Raw genomic sequence first — 9,865 nt, forward strand, 5'->3', positions numbered from 1 at the left:
TTTCTACATCAATGGAAAACTTCCAAGATGAGCTGCATCAACTAAATCTTCAAGAGGGTTCTTTGTGGTGTGACAAGGGAGTATATCACATAGCTAAAGAAATACAGCTTATTCATCCAGAAAAGTTTTCCAACATATTTTTTGGTCTTGGAAAATTTCACCTGTAAAAAGTGGTGTTGTTGTGCATCGAACTGTACGTGGGGCTTCTGAAAGAATTGTCGAGACTGAAGCAATGGGCCCATGTTCAGCAGAGTGTGCTTTAAATGGCAACCATTATGCTGGGGCAATCAGAGTAGTTGGAATGTTGTGTGAAGTCAGTGCAGATATTTCATGGCTTTCAACCTGAGTGATATCCAAACAGATTTTGAGGAATTCTGAGAACGTTGTGTGAAGGAGAGAGAGGTGTTCTGTTACTGGGACCGATTTGTTTCTACTCTTGTACTGCTTCTTAAGAGACCTGATTCGAGGTGACAGAGAAAATAACTGGGATTTGCATGTACGTAGCATAAGGGAGTGTTTACCACCGTTCTTTTTCTTTGACAGAAAAAATTATGGGTGTTGGTTTACTTTATATTATGAAGATTGCTTGAAACTCGAAGAGGATCACCCACTGATATATAATGACTTTAAAAATGGTCATTTTACAGTTCAGCATTCCTGCAAAAGATTCAGTATTGTTGCCTTGGATCAAGCATTAGAACAACACTACAATAAATCAGCAAAGGAATCTATAGGAATAATTGGAATTATGTGACAAAAAGATGCCGTGACAAAGCATGACCTAATCAGTCATGAAAAAGAGAGCCTGACCAGTTTCTTTAGAGAACAATTTGTGGTCTAGGCGAAGAGGATGAGCTTGCTCTCCATCACGAGTTCTCCAAGTCACTGACAATTTAAGACCACCACTGTGTTTCAAGTATGTTACTATTTGTGCTTAAGAGAGGAAATCCGTTTTTGAGGACTGAAAGTTGTGGCATATCTCATAACTGGAGCGAAAATGAAACCACAAGTACGTAAGTATATACTCCGTGTCCATGAAAAAGGTGGGGCTGCTTACCAAACCTTTGTCAAGGATAGACTGAAAAATGAAAAAGCATTTTAGATCCCATTCACAAAGTGTTTCCTAAAAAAAACAGAAAAGTTAAATCTGCCACTGAGTCTGCATTGAAGGAAACAAGTGATACGTTACGATGGATAGAAAAAGCACGTTCCAGAGGCTTCAATGCAGAAACATCACTGAGGTATGAACTCACATTCACGCCTAACTACTTCACATCTGATGGATTTTTGAAGAAGGCAGAAAAGGCACAGCTGAGTAAAGAACTTGAAAGTAAGTTTTTAGAAAAAGATGAAATAATGGCAAGTCTTCTAGCATCACAGGAGTACACAGCTGTAATAATTGATTACATGGCATATGCACGAAAATGATATGTTAAAGTGCTAAAATGTAAGACCTTTGGAGATTACTTGGACAAGTTTTGGAGAAAGTTTGTGAGACTTTCAGATATTGTTTTTGATTTGTATTGGTGTAACACCTAACAGTCCAAGTATACACCTCTTCCTGTTAATAGGGAAACTTTTTGGGCCAAAGGCAGAACAAAAAACCATAAAAAACCTGTGTATTTGGGAGGAGGTCATAAAATGATGCCAAAGATGTGTAATTTGGATGCCTTCGCTCTAATGTGAGTGTGAGGAAGCTGATGATAAAATTATGAAACACATAGAAAACTTTGTCAACAGACTTTGTTGAAAGAGTCATGATAGCTTTGGCTGATACAGATGTCTTGATCTCTGCACTATACCACTTTAAGATTATTTATCAAAAAGGTGGCCTGAAGGAACTGTGGATTATTAAAGACACCGGTTCATCTGTCAAATATATTCCACTTCACAAAATGATTGAAAACATGGATGACCTACTTGTAAACATTCTACCTGCAGTGCAGGCTTAAGAGGTTGTGATACAACAAGCAAGATAGTAGAGCCAAAGCTCATGGCACTCAAAACTGACCTACACGTGGGGAAACTTTTGGAGGATTTATTGCTAAGGTGCACGGTTCATCAAAGCTAAACTGTGGTGGTGTCCGATTTGAACAATACCATCAGACAAAGAATCAACTTTTCTAAACTTTGTCCACCATCATCAACAATGATGTTTCACATCAATCGCGCATACCTTCAGTGCTACATGTGGATGAATGTGCTGGAGAATGATTCATCACTGAACCCCCTGAGATATGGATACACAGAAGATGGAAACTTGTGTGACCTCCTGAATTTGTATCACCTTGCACCTGTCGGAAATGCACTTGATCTGCTGTTTGTCCTTGCAGGTTTGCTAAAATCTATTGCTGTCCATTTTGCAAGTGTAAAGGAATGAATTTGTTTAAATGTTGAAAAATAATGTGAAAATACTGTACAACACAACATAGTGTTGTATTTCTCATTAGTTCTTAAAATAAAAAACAGAAACATTTATGTACGTATAGGCGCTAAAGACTACAAAAAAGCATATGCTATCAATTTCAGAGTTCATTTTATGCTTTCAGTGAACTCAGCATATGGAAGAACATACAAAATGACATGCCACACCCTAATATTACAAGCATATTAATTTTCAAAAAAGTTTCCTTGAAAATCAAAGATGGCGGATTTTCTCAAAAATGACCACTGGTCAGACCATGTGAACAATTATTTTATATTCACTATAGCTGCCGTACTATTATCCTCACATCAAATCCGTAGGTTTGTTAGCTATGAAAAATACAAAATTATTTAAAAATTTGTCATTTTGCTTTCTGTTGCCGTCATGTGAAGACATTCTCTGCCCGATTGCCATTCACTTTCCTTTTGTTGTTTCTTCTGTGCTATATGATTGTGTGTGTTTGTTTGCTAATATTTTCATCATTCAAACCCCTAACTTGCAAGCGCCTAGTGGCCCACTCACCAGGGAAAGGCAAGAGGAGGTCCTCTATCCAGTCTTCTACTGTAGAGGCTCCAGCTTCTAAGAAGACTAGCTTTTCTCTGGAACAGCCCCCATTCACGGTCGCATGAACAGAACCACTCCCTGACCTGTACAGCTGTAGTCACCTCAGGTTGACAACCACCTACAGTCTTAATCACTTGCTGGGCTTCGGTCTCCGGCAGGCTGGGTAAGGGTTTCCAGGAGCCAGAAACCAGACTACCTAGGGTTAAGGAATGGGACTGTGCTCGCTCCCATCCCAGCCCACCTTGGAAGCATACATTCCAGGCTTGTTCCTTGGGCTGGACCGGTCGTATGCACAAGTGGTTGAGAGATTACCAAGAGGCTTTGGCAAGCTTCCCTCTCCTATGGAGGGCGTAACCTGGGAGGACCATGACCTGGAAAGGCTAGAGGGTCCTATACCCCTGGACTCAGACACCCATGATTTGCAGAGGCATTTTTCAGAGATTGTCTTTTGATACAAAAGTTTAACAATCTTGAGGAACAGACTATGGCTTTGCCATGGTCATGACTTGCCGAGAGGGTTTTGGACCAGGTGAATTCTCTTATGTCTGGGCAGTAGAACTCAATTAGGTCTAGCCGATCATGCAAGAGGAAATACTACAATCCCTTGGAGTGACCTTTGCCAATAAAACAGGTTGACCCAGACCTGGTTCGTCTGTATCCGGGTCTGTTGCTGCACCAGGACCACCTCCTTGCGGAAAGAGTTTCCTTTTCACAGCAGGAGTTAGCAGCAATGGAATCAACTGTCATGGCAGCATTCCAAATGGTCTGGATTGATCTCTGGTCCCTTGGGGTAGCCATGATCACTTCCTCCTCTTCAGGGTCTCGTACATCCAAAGAGAAATCCACATTCAAGAGACTGGTGTTTTCTGAAGGTAGGGCCATCACCTACATAGCCCACCAGACAGCTAACCTGTGGACAGACCTGGGCCTAAAGAGAACAGATGCTGTTTTTTCTTAGGTTACCAGGTTTGTTGGATCAGTTTTGGCACTGAGACTACCAAACAGACCAGTGCTGGGTTCCACTTCCTTCTTCCCTAGAGGAGAGGTGGAGGCCACTGTGGACACTAAGGGTCGAAACAATGACATGCTTATTCACCAGGCAGTGGCACTGCAACCCAGCCTTCTGGTCAGGCTGGTTGATGGAGCTATGTAAGTAAATGTTGGTGTTGGAGGTATGTAAGTAATGAAAATAGTGAATGCAGCTAAGAGGTTGCGGTGAACCAAATTGGTCAGAGGAGAAGATAATGAATTAAACTAAAAAAAAATTACCTTTCTGTAAATAATGAATCAAAATTTATCTGATGTATTCTGTATAAGAAACAAAAGAATTACCCAAGGCGAAAATGCCGAAATTATAGCAAATCCTGGAGAATGCCTTGAAATTTAATTCAATTAATGAAACTTCAATTAACCCTTGATTGCAATATAGTTTTATAATTTTCAATTCATAATAACAATGTAGATATGCAATAAACAAGTCCACATTTTGGCATCACCAAGTTGTAAAGTGGGCCAACATCACCTCGGAGAGACATTCTTCCCAAGGTAAGGTGATTGCAACTCTCTCCTCTGATCGAGCTGGTTAATAATTGTAAGATATGTGCTCGAATTAGATTTATCATGGTGCATCTGTCTCATATTTGAATTGCCTAGGTCATTATTGCTTTAGATGTGTTAGTTATTATATGGGGGTCTTTTTGCGAAGGAATTAATCATAGTATTTTCTGTTTTAGTGAAGATTTCCCCCTTCAGTGACTTGGTTTTTTTGTCACCCAACCACATGGCAGCTGAATCCTAGTTACAATAACTATTTAGTCTTATATATATCTCTATGGGACTTGTAAATTATTGTAATAAGTGGGGATTTTTTTTTATCTGGAATAGTTTATTTTTGTAATAAAATTGTGAAAATTGTCGACCTTGTCTGTTCAACCCTAACCTGTGTAGCTGCTGCTTGGTCCTTTACATCTTGTCATCAGCCCTCAACATCTGGGCAACGAATCTGTGATAAAATCACAACAACTGCGATGAATAGTGACACTCCCAGTGCCCTGTAAGTCCAAGTTTAGCCCCAATAGGAAGTGGGGTGAGAAAGGGGTAACATGTAAACATAACTGAAAACGACAGTTATTACTGCCTAATCCATAGTTTTTGAGGTTGCTGAGATGAATAGTAAAACTCCTGATGCCCTTTAAGTCCAAGTTCAGCCCTGATAAGAGGGGGCGGGGTGAGAACAAGTGGGAAGGTGGTGACATTAAAACAAGGCATGATCTGACTTCCAGCTTACTAGGAACTCATGCAAGATTTTCCCCTCACTCATAAGTTGTACACATTATATTCCTAACTTTTAAAGTAAATTAAAACAAGCTAAAATCTATAGCAAATAGTCTTGTTTTGCCAACAAAAATTAAAATAAATGAGTTATATATTTTTCTGTACTGTGTAACATGCGCATTATTTATTTTTTACATTTTCATTCTAATAAATAAACCATGAATATCCTAGCCTAAAATTCCTGTTTCTTTAACTTGACAAGAAAAACTCTTTTTAGACCTTTTCAGGCGCTTCCATAGACCTTTCCTAACTCCCAACAAGAAAAACAACAACAATAAAGTAGTTTGTAGGCTTACTCTCCGAGTAAGGGATAACTGAAAACTACTGATATTAGTGTCTAATCCATAGTTTTTGAGGTTGCTGAGATGAATAGTGACACTCCCTATGCAGTTTAAGTTCAAATTTTACCTCTTCTCACGCCCCCTACCGAACGAGGTTGAACTTGGACTTAAAGGGCATCAGAAGTGACCCTGAAAACTATATGGTAGATACTGATATCTGTCATTTTTTATTTATTTTTTAAATTTTTACATCACCCCCTTTTGTATCAATGATGTCTAACCCCCACACTATTATTTTCTCGATAATAAATCATATGCATGCTGAAATGAGCTGTGATAAATTCATAGAGTTTATTTAGTTCCAAAATCTTTGGGCAGACAAAGCCCTTCCCACCCCCTTTGGTGTTATTTTTACAGGGATGTTTTAGCCCCACAGTATTCTTTTCAAGTAAGTCACATGTAGGTTCACCAAGTTTGGTTGAAAAAGCTCAATACGGTTCAAAGCAATATGCTGGAACATACATAAACACACATACTTCCATATATATATACTTACACACACATACACACACACACACACACACACACACATATATATATATATATATATATAAATATATATATATATATATACATATATATATATATACATAAGTATATAGTAGCAAATACCACAGGAAAATGATTGCCAGAAAATCCATACCGAGCGCTTTTGCCTTTATTTACAAGGTGAACCGGAAAGTTAAAGATCATATAATATATATATATTATATATATATATAGATATATATATATATATATATGATCTTTATCTTTCTGTTCACCTTGTAAATAAGGCAAAAGCGCTCGGTATGGATTTCTGGCTATCATTTTCCTGTGGTATTTGCTTACATATATACTTATGTATATATATATATATATATATATATATATATATATATATATATATATATATATATATGTTGTGTGTGTGTAGTATGTAGCCCATGTATGTTGCAAATAAGGATCGATCCCAGTTCTTTTAGATGTGGAGTCAAATTTATTTCTGTTTCACACAGTGATCATGTGTTGATTATCTTTAATAACACACACATTATATATATAATATATATATATATATATATAATATATATACTATATATATATATGTGTGTGTGTGTGTGTGTGTGTGTGTATGTATGCATGTATAACTGAATAACGAAAATTTGGAATGTGATTATATATATATATATATATATATATATTTATCTATATATATAGATATATATATATATATATATAGTATATATGATATTCTGTTTTTAAAAGTGTATATTTCCTTACTGTTGTTGCGAGATTAAGCTTTTGCAAGTTATAATGAAACTAAATCGAAGAAGAAAAAGTCAACTGTGCTGTCGTAGGTAATCCTAAAAAAAGCTGTTTATATAGACGATAGACGGTCGAGTGTCGTCTGCTGAGAGAGCGCCATCTGTTGCGATCAAAATGAAAAGAGACCGTCTCTAAGGAGAATTCTTCCGATAAACAAAGCAGTTCTTGGGGATGTCTGGGTAATTTGTTTTGTAGTGTGTGTAGTTCGGAGACTGTCTGCAGATGTTAAATGATTTGCTTTGAGAGTGTTTCTGGCTGTAGAAACTTGGGTTCATCTGAGCCCGACAGAGCGCACGAACGTCTCCAATTTTCCGATATTGCTGCGCGTGGAAGGGAGTGCGCCGGCCCGTAGCAACTGATGCCGTAGCCATAGTGATCGCTCTGCCTCTCGTCAACAAAACAGGTAAAGTCGTCTCACTTTTTGAGTCATCATATAGAACCGTTGGATGAACCTGAGAGGAGCAATTAAAGAGTTGAGGAATTATAGTCGTCCTCTTATGGATCTTGACAACATTCATTGTCCTAATTGTATTGATTTCTAGGTCGAGTATAACACGTTTAGGTTGAAAATGCCTTGTTTATATCGGGTTCGTGTTATTTAAACAAATTAATCGATACTAACGCAACGGCTATCATACTAACGAAAGGAAGGCTGATGTCCTCCTTTCCTTTAGTGTACAAAATTTTACCACGAAACTCAATTAATGTAATTAGCTTATCAAAATGCCTGTAGAATGCTGGAAATTTTGGTTACTATGGCGACCAGGGCGAAATCAACATCACGGTTAACAGTCACCTGTCATTAGGGTATCCGTTGGTTTGCCCTAGGCCTACTACCTTATTCTCTCTATCTTTTTTACTATTTTTTCTCAGTGAGGCCTTTTGAACCATGTCCAAACCAGAAAATGCCAGGAAGTGGGTACGTAAGGTCTTTGCTGGCACTTTGCCAGTAGTCTACCTAAGGCTAGCGTTCCATGACCTCCCACCGTATCCTACCTAGGTATACCTAGTACTAGTATATGCCTAGGGTGGGGTCTTCAAGGCGAGCCTAGGCCTACCTTAGTGACGAGTTGAGCACATTACTAGCTAAATATTTTGTTAGGATTGCTTTGATTTTGAACATCAGGTCTCTTTGGTTAACCAAAAGGCAAAAGCAGTTGTAAGATGCTAGGCTAGGTAATATTTCTTTTATCAACGTTTGACTTGGCCCTGAATTACCTAGGCTATATAGTTAGGATATATTAAGAAATAAAAACTATGGTAGATCCAGGGTACTTATCCGTGGCGGCCTAGACTATGGCAGTTGCGGTTTTTCTATGGAGTTTTACCTACTGAACAAGAATTTTAAATAATATTTATTCGGACTACTGTAATAAACGCCCCTGGGGCCAGTACTAAACACAGCGAATACATCGGACTCCCCAATCCCTAGTGGATGTTGTATCCGTGGTTACATTCCTTTCAGTCCGTGCGGACTGCTTCTGTAGAAATATCAAAACTATTAACTTTTAAACCTGCATAGAAAGAAATATTGGTAATAGGATGAAAAAAATGACACTTGCTATGAATAATGGGTTGTGCTTTGTACAATTGTCATTATCCTTTTTAAGGTAGATCTAGGGTACTTATCCGTGGCGACCTAGACTATGGCAGTGGCGGGTTTTCTATGCAGTTTTACCTACTGAACAAGAATTTTAAGTAATATTTAATTGGACGACTGTAATTAATCCCCAGGGGCCAGTACTAAACACGGTGAAATACATTGGACGGCCCCAATCCCTAGTGGATGTCGTATCCGCTGTTATGTTCCTTGCAGTCCGTGTGGACAGCTTCTGTAGAAATACCCTTTTTAAATGTACATTTGGTAGTAGGTAGTATATGAGTCTTTTATCATTTGGAACTTAACATATCCTACTTATTATTTTTATGATGCTTTCAATTACATAAATGGGTTAAGGAAGGCTTTTCCTCACCCTGGGCAGTTAATCCAGTACATAGACCATTAGGTTAGGTAGGTTATGCTAGGATGCATTTTGGTAGCTTTCGCTTTTCTGTGTTGTTATAATGTATATACTAATTAGCTATGCAAGAATGAACCTGAATATTAGACAATTTCAAACAACTTGAGTAGTATATATAATGTGGTCGTCATAAAAAAACTCCAAGTTCCTGAAGTGGACAATTATCACAATGCTCAAAGATACAACGGCAAAACCCACATTACTCAAATATTTACTGATCCCGCAATATACACAATCACAATATTTTGAAGGCAAATCCCATGATAAAGTGGATGGACCACGATAAAGCTTAACACACATACATAGTAATGACGACGACTGGCTGATACAGAGGAGAGGGTTGGAACTGCCTTAACTGCAAGTTTTGTGCCTTGGAAAAGAATGCCGCTGAGTGATTCGAGCGGCTTAGATTACAACTTGGTGATGCCAACAGAGGGAACTAGTTTGTTGCATCTTAGTTTTCCTAAAAGGAGTTAACATTAAAAATTTATATAATTATCAAGATTTAGTTCAAGCTTCACCTTACTGTATTCAAATTGGAACATTCCCAGTGGTTTTCCTACAGTGACACTTTTGTTTGTGAATCATATACATACACTGGTTAATTTTTCAATAAAAAATGATGAAAATATAAATTTTCCATGAAGGAATTACTACACTTCAGTTGCGTCCTGATTCACACAGGCATTGCATAAAGAATGTTACATTTATACGTAACTGCTTGCATCTGTCCAACGATTCTTCTTGCTAAGCTAAGCTGACAGGTTTGTCGCTAAAAGGGGGATCTGTCCCTTTTTCGCAATAGTATCCCTCAACAACTTTTTATTTCTGAGTGTTTTGTGTTCAGGGAAAATAGTTTAATCAACGGAGGT

The 9,865-nt window shown here is 38.0% G+C and overlaps 1 protein-coding gene across 1 annotated transcript in view; it reads left to right on the forward strand.

The window, feature by feature from the left end:
- Nucleotides 1-7,093: 7,093 nt before the first annotated feature.
- LOC135207258 (DNA-binding protein RFX2-like) overlaps nucleotides 7,094-9,865 on the forward strand; it is a gene marked incomplete in the record, with an annotated part of 462,694 nt that continues 459,922 nt past the window's right edge. Inside the window, 1 exon segment of the mRNA XM_064238912.1 lies at nucleotides 7,094-7,375.

The sequence above is a fragment of the Macrobrachium nipponense genome, chromosome 32, assembly GCF_015104395.2.
Source record: "Macrobrachium nipponense isolate FS-2020 chromosome 32, ASM1510439v2, whole genome shotgun sequence".
NCBI lineage: Eukaryota > Metazoa > Arthropoda > Malacostraca > Decapoda > Palaemonidae > Macrobrachium > Macrobrachium nipponense.